The sequence below is a fragment of the Anas platyrhynchos genome, chromosome 5 (genome assembly GCF_047663525.1).
Source record: "Anas platyrhynchos isolate ZD024472 breed Pekin duck chromosome 5, IASCAAS_PekinDuck_T2T, whole genome shotgun sequence".
NCBI classification, from domain to species: Eukaryota; Metazoa; Chordata; class Aves; order Anseriformes; family Anatidae; genus Anas; species Anas platyrhynchos.
Window position 1 is genome coordinate 43249229 of NC_092591.1, and position 17735 is coordinate 43266963.

The 17735-nt window shown below is 38.0% G+C and overlaps 1 long non-coding RNA gene across 1 annotated transcript; it reads right to left on the reverse strand.

Moving 5' to 3' along the window:
* Nucleotides 1-396: 396 nt before the first annotated feature.
* LOC106017434 (uncharacterized) lies at nt 397-15275 on the reverse strand. Its single transcript, XR_001190922.5, has 3 exons — nt 14969-15275; nt 9164-9306; nt 397-1008 (listed from the first exon to the last, which is right to left on the reverse strand). It is a non-coding gene; the product is annotated as an uncharacterized lncRNA (long non-coding RNA).
* Between the last annotated feature and the right edge of the window lie 2460 nt (nt 15276-17735).

A 17735-nucleotide genomic window follows, 5' to 3' on the forward strand; every position in this document is an offset into this window, starting at 1 on the left:
TATTATTATTATTGTTATTATTATTATTGTTATTATTATTTTCCTGTCTTAATAAACTGTCTTTATCTCAATTCACAGGCTTCACTTTCCCATTTCTCTCCCCCATCCCAGAGAGGGAGGTGGTAGGGTTAGCGAATGGCTGTATGGTGTTTAGCTGCCGGCCGGGTTAAACCACAACATAAACATACATTCCAAAGCAATTTATAAGTGCATAAAAATGGCAGGTTAGCAAATCTGAGGACATTTACAAAATAGTAGTAGTAAGTAGTAGTAAATGTTTGTCAGGCATCTACTGAACAGCACTTACTGAAAGGTACAAAGTTATTTTTGCTCTAACAAACTTTTATGAGAAATGCACATGACTGCAAAAAGGTAAGAAAAGAAAATAGTATGTGACTGTAATATGAGTACACTGCAAACACTTTATAGTGTTCTAAATAATTTGGTAGGGATGTGACGCATTTTGCAAATAACAAGAGACAAATTTCAAAATCTTTTCCAGCCTTCCACATGCAAACCAGCCAAGTCCTTAATCAACTCCCTTCTCTCCATTTTTCCTAATTCCCTTATCCTAAACTGTTTAAGGTTTTGGTAATCCCTACATCTTGAATTCAATGTGTTGTTTTTTGTTTGTTTGTTTTTTGTTTTTTTTCAATCTCAAATTCTCTTTATTGCACTGTTCCCCTTTTAACTCCAGCACTCCTTTCATCTTTTCAATATTCCTACTATAGGTCTTTAGCAGAGTCTGCAATGTCTTTTCATAGACTTATAGTGGCAGCTGTTGCAAAGTTATACCAATGGGGTTCTCAGACTGCCATCCTCAAAATGCACTACATGTCCCAAAGAATGAAAGAATGCTTTCAGAGGATAAAAGAATAGCTGATGTCTTCTCATCAGATCCAATATGTCGGCTTGTTTTCTTCTTCTACCTCATGTTTTATCACCATCTGCTGGCAGAACTTCGTAACACTGCTCTTAGACATCCCGGATCCTCCAGGGCTCTCGGCACTGAATTGGTTGAGAAACAGGGTTGATATACAGTTGGTGGTCTTTCTTACTCATGGTACTTCTGCTGCAGGCATGCACCAGGAACATTACCTTCCAGAACAATCAATATCTAATTCAATATTGTGTCTAATAATACCTATCTCCAGTGAGGACAAGTTCTCTTATTTTCAAAACAAAGCTAAATTAAATGAGTATAACCATAAACTAAACACCACAACCTTCAGTCTCTCCTCCCAAAAGTTCCAGTTTTGAATTGCACATTTGATCACCTGCTGAACATGACCTGTTCGGGCTATGGTTTCCTATTCCAGCCCAGACTTTACCAATTGCTAGTAGTATAGAAAATAGTGTATGCAGGGAAGTAAAAATAAGAAAGCCAAATGAAGGAATGCTGTTTGTAGGACAGGACACTTGTGACAGAAATAAAACATATTGTTGACAGAAAAAAAAGTATAAAGAATAGGAAAGTTATAGGAAGTATAAAAATACCTTGATCTTGTTTTTATGGGCCTGTGCTAGGCATGATTCATGTGTAGGCTACTCAAACTACACACATCAACAAAATGTTTTGTGGGTCTTTAATTTCAGATGGCTTTCCAATGTGGGGATCAAGGTAGGTTGCTAAATAGATTTCACTTCTGAGGTAGCATTTTGACACAATATTCTTGTGCTTGCTGCAATTAGAAAATAGCAAGTACTACCCTTCTCTGGGTAGTTGAAATTTAAACTTCTGAAACAATTTCTTAACAAACATAATGCATAAAATATGCATTGGAGAGGGGGAAACAGATGATTTTGTTCATTTCCTAAGTCATACATTACAATTATCTCCAAGGACTCATGGGCATGTCTGCACTCAAAATAAAAACAAACACATTCTTACAGAAGTGCCATGCTTCCACAGTCTCTTGCAGAAACAATTATAAAGTACTATAAAAATTTATTGTAACAACTGTAATTTCTAATTTAGATTAAACTATTATAATTCATTATGAATATTAAAAAATGAAAAAAAAAATCATATTCCTAAACAAAGACTTTTTTGCTTACATTTATCAATTACCATTCAGTAGAAAAAAGGCTTAGACTAATGTAGTTTTGTTTGTACCCATGTCTCTGCTTTAAAAAACTTGAACTTGCTAGAAATGACTAGGGCTTGGCAACAGCCCTACTGCCATAACATAACAAGCCATAACATTCTCATTTCAAGAAACTTCACTTAAATCAGAGTGTGCTAGACACATTATAGCCTATCTATGGCTATAAAGATTTGGTTCATGTCCCGGAGAGTTTCTGCTCTCACTTGAAGACTTGATGAATTGAGTGATCGGAAAGAATACAGAATAAAGAAAACAGGTTTATACAGTAGTATCTACATAGTTAACAAGATGAATTTATAATAATATTTATTATAAATTTGGAAGATATATTTGGGAAGGAAACTCACACGATTAAACATGAAAATAGCTCCTAGCATTATAGCCTGTAAGTTGAATTCAAATTGAAAGTTATGCAAGGTCTTGATTAGATCAGAGATTTATTAAAATTGGAATCCTATTTTTTTCTTAACTCTTTCTGGATTATTGTTTTTCTCCAAAGAGGAGGTCACGTAATTATTGTACATGGCTTTTTACTGCTCCTTTGAGATTTCCAGGATATGAATAAATTAGTATTATTTAAAATTTCACATCATTGACACATTGCTTCTGAAGAATCAGATCATCTCTTCACCCATTTTGAATTCTGTAATTTGTCTTTGTCTGTGCCTGTTTTCTTTGAACTACAAAAAATCAGAATTATACTGCATTATTATCCTCTTATATTTTAAGCAGAGGAAAATTAATACATTTTCTGAAGTAAGAAAAAACATCTTTTTTTTTTTTTTGATGAATCCTGCTCTTCCTGAAGACCTCTTACATTTAATGTAAAGATAGGAGAAAAATAAAAAATAAAAAATTAAAGACCCAACAAGAAAGTATAATTTTATATATTGTTGAAAAGTAGAGGTCAAGAAAGGTCAAGAAAGGTAAGATCACCATCTGCAAATATTTTCAAGCTTTATAGAATGAATGAAGGAAAGGAATTCAATCTCTGGATGGAACTCTGCAGTCTACTCATCAGGTCAAACTAAGAGATCATCACAATATCACAATACCTTTCTTGCCTTAAACCTGTAAATCACATTACCCAAAGATGGGAAAAAAAAAAAAAAAAAAAAAAAAAAGACATCTATACCTAAGAAAAAAAATGTTTATTTGAGATATTAAAAAATATATTCTTAACCATAAAAGTCCTTGTTTTATCTTTGTTATCCTTGTTTTTAATGATCCCCCTTCTTACTTTTGTTCATGGAGGAAATAGAAATATCCAGAAGTAAGTACTACTGTCAGTCAATAATAGGAATAACATAGAATCTGATGATGCACCAAGACCTAGAAAAAAATACAGCAACTAGCTCTTATGCCAGAGAGAGATTTGTTACGCCACATGCACCTTGTCTCTATGTCTCTATGCTATACTACTATCATTTTTCAGGAATCTCAATCAGTTCTGAGATCCTATGGGAGGTCTGTAGCAACAAATAATATATCTGGGCATACTTCATCCACAGTACTACCCTTGTGTTTTTAAATTATTTTATAACTTTGGTATCGCTAATCATAAACAAATGTCTACAACAGCATTGTAAGCGTTAACTGTTAAGCATTTAAGTTGCAAACTTCTGCACTCTTTTCCATACCTATTTCTTCCTACTTAAATTTAAGCTGAAATTAGCTGCATGTCACAACTTCACCAACTTAGAACTAAAAAGTCAAACAAAAGGTTAGATTAAGAGGTTAGTAAGTATGATATATGAGTAAATTCTGCAGAATGTAAAGGTCAGACCAGATGACCCAAAGGACATTTTTCTCTGCTTCTAATATCTCTGATTCACTGTCCTGCTGTTCTTCCAAAGACACTCCAGTGATTCTTACTTCTTTGCCTTTTTACATGTAACCCAAAGGGAAAGCAGTGATGTGAGAGTCCAAAATATATTGTGAAATTTCAGAAATATCTTACCTGTATTAAGTGACAATACGTTTCAGATAATAAACCAAGGGGCAGATTTACAGAAGTTTACCAGCCAAAAAAAGGCAAATACGTGTGAGATTTACTAAATAAATAAATAAATAAATAAAAGTATCTAATTGAATATTATCAAGAATCTTAATTTTAATGTCTACAAATAGCCCTATAAATTCATCACTTAAAAGAAATATATTTCACTATATGAAGACCTGAGTCACTCTGGATTGGTTTTCAGGTAAAATAGTGAAAATCAAATTTATGTGTGCATGCATATATATGTAATACTTTTGTTTTGAGGAAATGGCAATATAGTGGTATTACATAAATAATAGCTGTGCTTGAATTATTATTTCAACTCATGGATGTAGCAGTGAGAGTTAAGCAAGGAAACAAAAAGTTGGTTTTATGCAGATATCACACTTCACAATACCCACAACACAGTCTAACACAACACTTAGCAGTTAGTTGAAAGAGAAGAGAGGAATGAAAAGGAATTCCAAAACACAGTGTGCAGCCATACAATGTAATATATGAGTGTTTCCTTCATCCTGAGATATACTGGTATATTACAGAATGTGCCTACTCATTTTTAAGTGTTGTGAACCTTTGTCGTTTTGTCTCTGACTTAGAGGCCTACCTGGAGTCATCTTTTTAGCTTTCTTTGAGCATTTCATATATGAAGCAGAGCAATATTTAGAGACAGATCCATACCTGTTCACTTTCAACAGAGTGATCTTATATTTATAAAGATGCTTTTTAAAGGCTTGTTTACAAGTTTCATAAAAATAATAATAAAATGTTAAAAATATGTTTTCTACCCTTTATAGTTTCTTCTTAGCTTGCTCTACAGTCTGCATTTGCCCTTTCCTGTACTGCCCTCACCAACTGCTGCTACCCTTTCCCCTCAAAAGAGTTTAATGCATGAATTTTTGCCTGAGAAACTTGTATGTGCTTCCCTTTGGGTTACCTGCAATGCAGTGGGATGCACTGCAGCCAGCACACTCTCTGCTAGAACAGATTGTTTTACTCTAATTCTTTTCCCTTTCTACGTGTAACTCTACCCATAACAGGGAAGGAAAAAATGCTAGGAGGCATCTAGTTTGATATTTTGCTTTTGCCTGGCTGCTTGTAAAAGTTTGTTTCTGTTACCAATATGTGATATAGCAAGCTTTCTTTAAGGTTACTAGGGGCTTTGCATAGTGGGACATTATCATGTAAACTCAGACTTCTTTGAGATTTTAGTCTTTTAAAAAAATGCTCACTTGCTGCCAAAACATCAAGTTATTTTGAGTTTAAATTGCATTATATTCGAAGAAGTACACTTCTAGCTGGGAACAAAATTGCTCCAATTTCACCAGCACACATACATCCACTTATGATCAGTAATCATGTTTCTTTCAGTTAAGTTCTCCAAAAGGTCTTATCTCATGTGTGTTCCAAGAGCTTTCATGGCATTTCCTAACTCCAGACAAAATGCAGCTATCAGGATTATTTGGGGTTTCCTTTAAAATGCAGCTGGGAATGATATCAACTTTTACAAAATAATAATGTTGTAGTCAGAGAGCTTGTTCAGAGGGGAAGGATGGGCCCATTACTTCTATGAGCCCTGAGGAAAAGTTTTATGACCTTCTCACTTCTCACCTTCCACAGAAATTCTCAACTTCTAGATTATGGAGCTCACCTTTGAGAAAACACAGATACTCCTACTCCTCATCACTGAAGCTGTGCCAGAAGCAGATAAAAATGTATGGTGGTGATGGAGAGAAAAAAAAAATAAAAATAAAAAATAAAAGAGGAAGACAGAATGCATGTTTCTGCAGTGTAATATAGGTACATTTTCAGTGCAAAATAAAACAGCTGGGAGCAAGAATCAGAATTAAGGTCTCCTTGGTCCAGCATAAGAGAAGCTTGTAGAGCCATGAGTCTCCCTTCCTTGCTTTCCACTCCAATTTTCTTTTCTGATAGTGCAAAGGTAACATATGACCTCATTATCCTTCCCTACAGGTCCTGAGCTGAGAGCAAGTAAACTTGCTCTTGAGGACACAAATTAAAAACCAAAATACTACCTGATCAAAACAAGAATCAGCTTATATATTCACAGATATCTGTGAATATCCACTGCAAATTAAACTGCACAGAATTACTGGTCATTGCAGCTGATCTTTATTTCCCCAAGTTGAAGATCCCAGCTTTATTTTTAACATTTTCCCTTGTGATTGGGTAGTCATAGACTTCATCTCCCATACATGCTGTGAATGTCTCTTCCCCATCACTGAACAGGAAAACTCCAGCTGTCAGGTGGAGTGTGAACACGCTGTGTTTTTTTTATCATCCTGCCACAACACTATTCCTTTATTTTCAAAGTTCTGAGCGCAACAGGTCATAAGTTGTACAGTCTTCTGTCAGAAAGTTGGTTTAAACAAATCAAATAAAAAGGCTGCAGCCCCAACCTTAGTGGATATCAGAGCAAGGAATCTGCTCAGTGCTACCTGTTCTACATCATGCAGCTTTGTAATGCACTATTCTCATGGCTGGTAGCAAGCTATAAGATTTGTACTGAATTTTCAAGGCCTTAGGGATGAAGTTTGCAAGGCCTGCTCTGTCTGAACTTCCTTGACTTGCCAGCAACTTCATTGTACTTGGTTTAGCTGTAACAGCATTTTTTTTTTTTTTTTTTGGTTGTTGAGATGTCTGTGGGTAATTTCTTTTACTTTTGTTTATATTTGCCCAGTATCATCATAGTTTTTACAAGCCTAGCATAATAACATAGCATAGAAAATACAAGCCAAATATCTAAATAGAGGTCCTAAGGGCTGAAGAGATAGGTTTATATAAGGAGGAATACAGGCACAGGATGATAAAAGATGGGGTACAGACTGGCAGCGGAGGCTCCACAGCTATAAACAACACTTCAACAGTGCATTAAGAAATGCAGACCTGGAGATGGCCAAAACTGAGCTTAGTGCTAACACAAAGAACAAAGAAATACTATCTGAAGTACATAAAATGCACCATATGTAGCGAATTTTAATGCAACATTGACCAAAACAAAAAAAAAAAAAAGAGAAAAAAAGAGCAGGAGGTAAAAGTGTGTTAGCAAGCATATAGAAAGAACGCCATGTGGATCCTAGAGCAAAGAAATCATAAACATAAGTATCCGATTTCTTTCAGTGAAGGGTTATGGTGCTGACAACTTATTACAACACACCCAACCAGAATGAAAATGCTGACATTAGGACCCAGAGGAGCAGAGAAAAGGTGAGTATAATATCAGAATAAGGGATAGAAACTGACAACATGTATAATAACAATTTGTACTGTCTTATTTTTCCTTCCTTTTCTGTAATAATTAGTTATGGATTAACAACTATTAGATTCAAATTTCAGTTATATAACAAAAAATGTTTGGATATATACATGTAAGTGTATGTATACCTTAGGTGAGCTTTCTTATTGACCATGAAACAAGATTTTGAGAATAATGTAATGGTTTCTGAGTTTGGTTCTCACTGGGAGCAGTGCTGCTGATTACACTAGGTCTCTGCTGGTAAAGGACTTAAAAGGAATATGAGTAAAAACAAGAAAAAAACAAATTCAGAATAATTTCCTTCTGGGTACAAAGTATGAATGATAACTAAAATACAGGAACACCTTCCTAACACTACTGAATTTGCATGGTAGCTATTACCTGCTACACTTTATTCAAATCCTTTCATTCTCCTTTCAGCAGATATTTAAGCTTAAAAAAAATCTGCAGTGAAGCAATGCCACCTAACCAGTTTAGCTTATTTTCCTGCACCAAAATATCCCTAACTGAATGGTAATCCCATAAAACACGTTTTCGATACAGAACCAAGAGGAACTGCAGGTCTGAGAATTCTTCTACAAATGTCAATGATAGTTGACATACTTGGAAATACTTTGTTCCAGACCTAATGTTCTAGCAAAGAAAATCCCACCAAAACTACTCTGGTAGCATTTATGTTGCAGCATGTATGGCAGGGCTGATGGAATGAAACAATCCAAGGACCCCCCCTAGCAAATCCTTCATGGCCCCTCTCAGTGCCCTATCCCTGCAGCAGTCCAGCCCCACTGCCCCACACATGGTCCCACAGCCGTGCTGCCAAGGCAACGCACATGGCAGTGAACATTCAGGGTTGGGTCAAGCTCCTGCTATTACAATCCCAATGGCACACCTGGGGTCCCCTCCTGCCATGGCCTTCCTGCCTTTGCATCCTCCTCCAGCCCCCAGTTGTGGGAGTGTGGCCATAGGGGTCGACAAACCCCATGGTTGGTGGTAACATCAGACTCTTAATGATGAGACCATCAGGAATTGCCTGTTTCATTGTTTAGGGAAACCAGGGATCACACAGATGGGAATACTTAGATACAAGGGAATGGAGAAGGGCATTTCTGTGTAGGCAATATTATCACAAAGCCAGAAAGGAAAATCAAACAAATGAATGAGCAAACTCCATATGGAAAGTGCCTGGGGAGGAATAACCTCAAGTACCAGAACAGGCTGGGGGGGTGACTTGCTGGACAGCAGCTCTGCAGAGAGGCACCTGGGAGTCCTAGGGGACAGCAGGCTGAGCACGAGCCAGCAGTGTGCCCTTGTGGCCAAGAAGGCCAACGGGATCCTGGGGTGCATTCGGAGGAGTGTTGCCAGCAGGTAAGGGAGGTGATCCTCCCCCTCTACTCAGTCGTGGTGAGACCCCACCTGCAGTCCTGTGTCCAGGTCTGGGCTCTCTAGGACAAGAGGGACGTGGAACTACTGGAGCGAGTCTAGAGGAGGGCTACTAGGCTGATTAGAGGACTGGAGCATTAGATTAATGGGCCTGTTTAGGAGAGGAGAAGACTGAGGGGAGACCTCATCCATGTGTATAAATATCTGAGGGGAGGGTGTCAGGAGGATGGAACCAGACTCTTCTCAGTTGTACCCAGTGACAGGACAAGAGGCAACGGGCACAAACTGAAGTACAGGAGATTCCAGCTGTATATGAGGGAGCACTTCTTTGCTGTGAAAGTGACAGAGTTTCACAGAGAGGTGGTGGAGTCTTCTTCTCTGGAGATATTCAAAACTCACCTGGATGCCATTCTGTGCAATGCGTTCTCGGTGATCCTGCTCGGCAGATGATCTTGACTAGATGATCCTCGGAGGTCCCTTCCAACCATGGCCATTCCAAGATTCTAGTTTTATCCTGCTGGGCAAACTTTTATCTCTGTGTGCTGAAATCCAAAAATGATTAGCATACCAGAAAGACATGCACTGCCATCCCTAGTTCTTTGTCAGAAAAGAGAAGCTTTGTTTTTGGTAGCATTTCAAAAATTTGGAAACAAGGACAGCTGATGGAAACCTTTGCAGCTGCTAGGTCCAGTATCAGCCTTGAGACCAGTATGGGAGCGCTGGCATTCTCTGTCCCTGATTACCAGAAGGGGAAAAAAGAACACAGATCAGTGCTTTTAAAAGATTCACAATTGCAGAAGAAAGTAAGTCAAACTTTTTCTTTTTTTTTTTAAATCTTTGCACCTTCTGTAGTTATTTGCATGAACATAATGTGGTATAAAATCACCCCAACAGCTGAGGAAAAAGAATTTTGAATTATATTCTTGTTTGCTGTCTTTGAATAAAATAAAAGAAGGTAACTGTCTATGGAGATGAGGTCAAATATTTCAAAAACGCATGCATTCAGAAAGATATTGAGGTGCTACCTGTAACTTTAAGCCTTTAACTCAGGCCTCAAAGGTGTGCAGGTTCCACATATAACCAGTGAAACAAACAAACAAACAAAAAACAAGTGCTTCTAAAGAGTGATTGGGAACATTTAAGTAAAACCCAGCTGCTACTTTTCATGGGCACCTTTGATTAACCACTAGATATACCCTGTCCTTCATCAAGAACAAGTGCAACTGAGGTGCTGAGTGTAGGCACCTGAACAGGCTTCTGCTGTAGGCACTGAAAAAATTTCTCTCCCTCTGCCACTATAGTGTGAACATGCACTCAGCAGACTGAGAAGAAATTGCATGTAGCATTTCTACATTTTTTGTCCTTTAATCATGTATGCTAGAGAAGGAAAATGTTTATATATTCCCATGTGATATTATTTAATGAACCTTTAGCTGTTTCAAGCAGTGGGTGTGTATTATTTCTTTTGGAAGTTGCTTTACCACAGAAATGTTCTTGCAGCAAAGGAGATTTTTATCTGAGTTTTCCTTATTTAGTGTAATTGCAAAAGATAGTTTTTTCTATCATGAAAAACAATTCCAGCAATTTCTGTTGTGCTTGTAATTGAGCCCACACTTCCCAAAATATATTTGCATGTACTCAACCACTTGTTGAAGTTATCATGTCAAAAATTCGTTTTTATAATCTTTTCTCATAAATCAGTGCCTTCTACTCATAAACATGCTTTTTTATTTTCTTTTCACTCCTCCTAATATAAGAGGTTTTTCTTCTACTATGGCATGTCCATCATTTATCATTCACTCAAAACACAGTGTTGCTATGAGAACTGCTTGGATTCCTCTCTCTTTTCTTTTAAAAGCAGATATTTAAGCTTAAAAGAAAATCTTTTTTTTAAAAGAAAAGTTGACCTATAAAATGGAGTACCTGTAAGTTGGAATAAGCTATGCATACATTAGTGTCTGGTTATAGTCAAGGTTTCTCATAAAGCTTTTGTGTCCTACTTCTCATAGATCATACCACATCAGCATCATCAAATAAAAATCCTTTCATTAGGGTGAAACAAAGTGCAAGAATCTGTCTTGCCACCAATACTCAAGTTAGGGCATCTCCCCTTAACTTAGCTACCTCAAGCTACATGCTCACATGGACCTCCAGGTCTCCTGCTCCACACTGAGAGCACTGGTTATCTTCCAAATATTCAGGTTTTGCATAACTAGCATAGTAGTTCTCTATTCATCTTTTATCCTATAGGACACCAGACAGATCCAGTTTGCAGTTAATTCCTTTCCTAATTAATGTTACTCGTAAAGGTATGTTCTGTGCTACTCAGCTAACTATTAGCATTCCTGATGCACCCTTTATATTACATGCAATCCACTGTCAGAGGCCAGTAGATGGAAAGCAGTGCAAAAATTGCATTTAAGGATAGTAAAGAAAATCCTGCATTCCCAGTGAAACCTTCCTATATTTTTACCAGTATCACTATATCTAGGATATTAATTTATCCTTCTTTTTCATCACTCCATCATCATGTTATAGATGATCAAATGTCTGAAGTATGATACTGCATGAAATGATGCAAACTCATTTAAAGCAGCATAGTGAGATAACTGACAGAATTATTTCCACTGTAGGATAGGAATATTCCTTTTTCTGCTATTAATATTTGCTTTAGAAAAACATCCAGGTCCTTTATCAGCTCACAGTTTTCACATAACTGAAATTAGCAGCATTAATCTTCTGTTCTGCAATGAAAAAAAAAATGTATAAAAATTACACAGTGATAGCTTTAATACCATACATTTTCCATTTCAAATGCTAAACTAGACTCTCACACTGCTGCTTGGACACATTACTCTAGCATGGCAGATTTGTCACTATAGCAGGTAAATGCTTTTCTTTTGTGTCTTCACTCCTTTTTAAGTCAGCCGAAGATCACGTTATTTCTTCTGATTTCAAACACTGGGGAAAAAAAATGTGGGGTGCAAAGAAAACAGCCATTTTCTTTTTTCTAAAGAGTGCATTAAAAGATTAGCAGCACACAGGAGGAAAAGCACAACAATGCTGTAAAATAACTCTGTCTTGTACTTAAAAATAAAAAAGATTAGCACACATTCATGCCATTAGGTTAGCTTGCTTTTTACAGATCCAGCTAGCTGGGATTTGCATAAAGCAGAATTTCAGCTGTGCTTTTCCAGATTCTGACATTGAGCCTAACAAAGGCTGCCTACCATTTTCAGGTCGTTTTGCCCTTCAAGTAAACTGTAATAAGCAAAGGGAAGACGCACACGAGAGCCCCTGCATTAAAACCCTGCTCTTCTGTGACAGACGGAGATTGCCATCTGCTGGTCTCTGGCCTCTACCTAAAGTCAGGCAAAGGGGATTTCAGTGAGGATCCCTACAGCTGCTCTTTCTTTAAAGCAAAGGATATTTTTCTTCAGCCCGTTCTTCATAAGCATATTCAAAGCATACATTTGCATAAATAAGCATTTATTTGAAAACAAAGCCAAACTATTTGATCACCTGTTGCAGTCTAGCTGTGCAGGGAGTTACTGTGATAGATGTTAAGTGGCATCTGCATAATGCAAAGTTCTGCCATTTCAGGGATAAGGATATGGAACAATGGAATAATACTACAGAGATTCTGACCCAGGTATGGACCACATCATACAACTCCACCAAAATGTGATTCTTCTGAATAGCAATATAGTGGGCTTTTTGTCAGAGAACTGGCTGGGAAGCAGGACTGCACAGACAGCCTGAGGATATGCTATGTCTGCATGGCAGAGCATGGACACTTTGCATGTTTCCGCATCTCTGGCATTCTTGCTGCAGCAGTGCAGCTTTTGACGATGGGTGGACTGCATGCCACAGAGTGTTCAGCCCCACCACTGCAGCTGCCAGGTAACCTCCCATTCTTAGGCAGTGATGCATAAAACACTTATTACATCATGCTCAAGTGTGAGATATTCCTGACTGTGAGTGCTCAGCTCACCCTTCATCTGGGCATAATGTCTTTCTAGTCACGCTGACAGAAAGGCAAGGATGCCAGTTCCCTGTCTAAGAGGTTAAATTGTCTGTGTAAATGAGAATAGTGCTAAAACACTGCACTGCAAACAGAAGCAGCTGACACAGGCACATATTCCATCCTGCCAGCTCTGGGCGGGGCCCCTGACCTCCTGCCAGGCAGACAGTGAGTACAGCACCACTTAAATCACCATGTGTCTGTTGGCCACAGGATATTTTTCAGAGCCCTGGATGCAAGCTGTGCAGCAGTGCCATGGCCCTACTTCCCTCCCTGCAGAACCATGCACCCCTTCACAGGCACATACAAACACACAGGCTGCTCAGCACTGATGCACCATGCTTTTCTAGCTGTGGGAAAGGGAAAGGGAAAGGGAAAGGGAAAGGGAAAGGCTTGAGACAGCATAGAAGGATTTAAATACGAGTATAGGAGTCATGTTGATACAGATGGCCATGCTGGAATCATGGAAAAAAAATATCTTGCTTGATAAGAGCCTGAGCGAAGGAGCATGGCACATGAATAGCTATACCCACACAGTAGAGCATTTTCTGCAGTACTGCCAATAATTACACACATCTGAAAACACCTGATACTCAGGAGTAACTCATTACTCCTGCAAGCTGAATGCATGGCCCCTGCCATCCAGCCTGCCTTCCCATTTACCTCTAGTCTCTGTGAAGAAGCTGCAGGGCAGGCTCTAAGAACTGAAAAGCAGAAATTATTTCTTGAGTATTCTGGTCATTAATTTGGATATATGACAGTTAACCACTCAGTGCATCACTCCTTGCATTATATTGCAGTTTCATAGGAGAATAAGCCGAAGATATCAATACACATTGGTGCATGTTTGCACACACGTGCATCTGCACAGCTTGAAATTTCTAGTTTGGTATTTGTTTTCTAACTGGAACAGTGTCTTTGATGAGAGCAGACTTTCTAGAAGCAGTCATTTCTTTGCAAAAGTTGCAGGGAATGTTTTATTAATATGAAAAATGCTATGAGTAACTATTTTCCTTATTCTTCAACCACTGAGGAACTGTAATCCTGTTTTAAATGAAATTTCAATCCATCCTCTGTTATGGCTATGCAGCCTTCTCTTCTTTAATATATTGTTCAAAATTCTTAATGCTACAGTGCATTGGAACTCTCATGTTTTCAGACATTTCTCCATCACTATTCCACCTCTTTCCTAATCAGTATGCTGGATGACTACATATTTAGTACATATTCCTTAGACTGATTCCTTCCTCCCAGGTGAACTGTTTAACATTTTTCTACATTAAACTGCATTTGCTAGCTGGTAGTTCACTTACTTAAATGACCCAGAGTCTTCTGTGGTTTCGTTTGGTTTCTATTACTTGTTTTATTTCTTTCAGAAACAAAGTAAATAAATTAATTAATTAAAAGCAACAATAAATATTATAAAATTACGTTTTTAAAAAGGTTTCCTACTGTTTCTGTTTATTATCCATTCTTTTCCCTAGAACAAATCAGAATGCTGTTTGTCAGCAGTAGCATAAATGAATAGTTTGCATTTAACTTGTATGTAATAATTTCAAAGACAATTCTGAGGTAATATGGCTATAAATTAATAGTGAGTGAATGTATCTCTCTTGGTTTTATAAGCATCCATTTACAAACTATAAAGAGTAGGAGCATCAAGGACCCATCCTTATGCAAATGATTTGCTTAGTTTTTGAACTTGCTTACAAGAGCAATGTAGCATTATTCTATGCATCTGACCAGAACTTACAGTGCAATACTTTTGTGACCAAACAGATACAGACATGATAAAACCAAGTCCTGCCCTACATTGATCCTACGTGAGGTATCTAAAACATTCTTTCACAGACATTTTTATTCTATAGGAAAGCATTTTGTATTGTAGCACCTGATTAGGCTAAGATTTTATTAACCCACCTAATGCACTGCTCCTGTATCTGACTTTGCATCAGTGTAAGCCTTATTTCCACCACCCTCTCAATCTGTAACAATGAGGAAGCTTTATTTTGCTTAGAATTTATTGAAAGGCAGAAATAGAGAAAATTCACTCTCTAGCAATTGCACAACAAATTAAGTAATAAATTGCATTAGGGAACATAATGGGGAATACAACTCCACCAACTAGCCCAAGACCCCTACTGTCCTACTTTCAAAGGGTTTTCTAATTTTGTCCTCACCTTACTGTATTGCAGACTTTTCTCCAGGTGGGTGACATTCAATTCTGTGCACCAAAAGGATTACTGGCCTTCTTAAGACTTAATACAAACAACACATTTACACTATTCTGGTCTTCCCTGTGCCTCTTGAAAACCTGAAGAGTGTTTTAATGACCCAATTTTCTTTGTCTTTGCAAAGGTACCTGGTTTTCTTTGAATCTTGCCGTTTTAATTTCTTATCACAAAGCTTTCCTTATGGACATGGTATCACTGGCAAGCACTGCAGGATGGAGCAGGCTATAATTTATTACCTTCATACTCCCTGCTTTAATCAGAATGGTGTTTACATAAACCCCTCCCACCAGAACTTATCCTGCCTTCCCAAAGCTGATTCTATAGGCTGACTCACCCTGAATGCAGTACCAGGTGTCTCGCATCCCCTTACCTCCTGTGCAGTCTTACAGAAAGCTCATCCCTGGTATGAATCCCTGGCACTTTGCTACTCAGTGTATTCAGCAGGCACCCCACTCTGCACACAAGTCCATGTATGATATATTTCCTGTACAACCCTTCCTTTATGCAGCTGCCCAGTAGCTGAGCAGGGTCTTGGTCACTGCTCAGAAGCTCCATTTCTGTTTATGCTTGTTCTGCAGTGATGGTACTGGATGTCCCTCTACACTACAGCTCCTGTTACTACAGTATCTACTGCAATATTTAGTCGCTTTATCCCCGTGCTTTTCTAAGACTGGAAAATAAAAGGGGAAGAATGTGAGCACAAAGAGAAATAACAATGCTGCCACGCAGAGGTCTCTGGCAGAACAAGACGGGTCTAGGTGTCCAGCATTTTAAATCAGCATCCATCTCACTTCTTTCCATTTCTCAGGAGTATCTGCAGCACAAAACACTTAGTTCTACAAAGGACATGCAAGGATTATATTAAAAAAAAAAAAAAAAAAAAAAAAAAAAAGAAGGAAATATTCACCTCTATGTGAATGGCATGGAGATTAGGAGCTGCCTTGCTTCTGAAGGGACAGAGTTTCAGCTGGTATAAACTGGCCTGATTTTATTGACATCAGTGAAGCTGCATTATTTACACCAGCTTAGGATCTAGCTCAAAGGTTTCAACTACTGAACATTTCCAGCCAAATAAAAAGAAGGCTGCCAGGAGACTTGTTTATGGCTTAAAAATAATGAGTGGGATCCCACAAGGATCTAGGTAGCAATTTGTTAAGCTATGAAGGCAAGACCTCGGGGCAAATCTGCGCCTGAAAAGCATTTCCTTCCAAAGACTGCTACCACACCAAATAAGCTACCTAGCAACACAAACAGACTCCCTGGTGCTAATGAATTTAAACATAGCATAGATACATTACCACCTATGGCTCCTTCCTTCCAAATCACCCAGTTGAGCTCAATAAAATGAAGACAACAAATGTTTCTAAATCTGTACTCGCATCCAGTGTGTGGTATTTTATCATTTTACCCTGAAGTTCATTGCAAATTGTGCCTACTGATTCACTTACAGAATTTCTTTCTCTGAGAACAAAATCCCCTTGTCAGTCTTTTCACCTCACTCCTGCTCTGCATCACCAGCTTTGACGTGCAATAGCACGTTGGTGGAAAGAGAGAAAAAGGAAGAGACCTAACTAGAAATCATTGCTCTTTTGACCTGAGATTGTAAAACTTAGAGAGTATTTTGGCACTGTGTAGGGTTAATATTACACCAAATAGCCTATCACAGCAGCAAGTATAAAACACTATCTTTTTTCTGTCTGTGCACTGAGTGGGTTGAGAGTTTTTATTTCATACTTCATTTACACCTTGCTGAGTGATGCCATAGAAATGGCAAAAGTTTCATCTCCTCCCACTCATGCAGCAGCACAATATGTGTAACAGCAGCAGCTCCCACACCACTCGCTGGAAGCTCAGGCCTGATGCTGATCACAAGTTCACATCTCCTTCTCCTGTGTGACATTCTGAGATGACAGCAAACACCTTTTGTTTTCTTATTAAAGCTTGTTGCAGAACTAACAGCTGACTGGAAAGCTGTTTGAGAATTTTAATCACATAAACTAAAAAACACTGAGATTTTCCTCAAAAGCTCCTCACAACAAAAAAATGGTAGGGTAAATTAATAAAATCTGTTTAGAAAAATACTGAAATGAAGAGGACAAGCATTTGCATATAACACACAGAGTCTTAAGCAAGATGAAAAGGGTAAAGTTATATCCTTTTTATATCAATATCAGTTCACTGAAAATGCAAAGTCAAGCTGCATCTGAAAATCTAGAAACTTTCCAGAGGACTCAAGAAAACTCAAGATAGCCCATCAGATTGATAAGGAGCTCAGAACTAGTTTGAGATTAGTTCATGTTGGTAATTGACCAAGTACTGCTACTTCTGCCAACTCCAAGGTGTTCTATATTTGGCCATGGTCCACTCTGTCCATTAGCACAGATCCACTTCTCACAATACACCAGAGCAAACACCATTATTTAACACTCTGCTAGCAGTTTTACTGAAAGGACCAAGAGCTAAATCTGTATATTATTTGAATAACTCTTACTCTCATATCCTGTCTATGAAATAGTTTTTATCAGAACTTTCACACTACCGTTCTATCATGGTAGAGGGGAGCATAACAGGACCACCATTTCAAACACGTGTTTCAGTGAACCTTGTCTGTTATGAGCAATGGGGTTGACAAATCAGTCTGAATACGTTACAGTAAAATGTTATGTGTAGAGATAAATAGTAGAGACAGAATCTTTTTGAACATTTTGGTGAT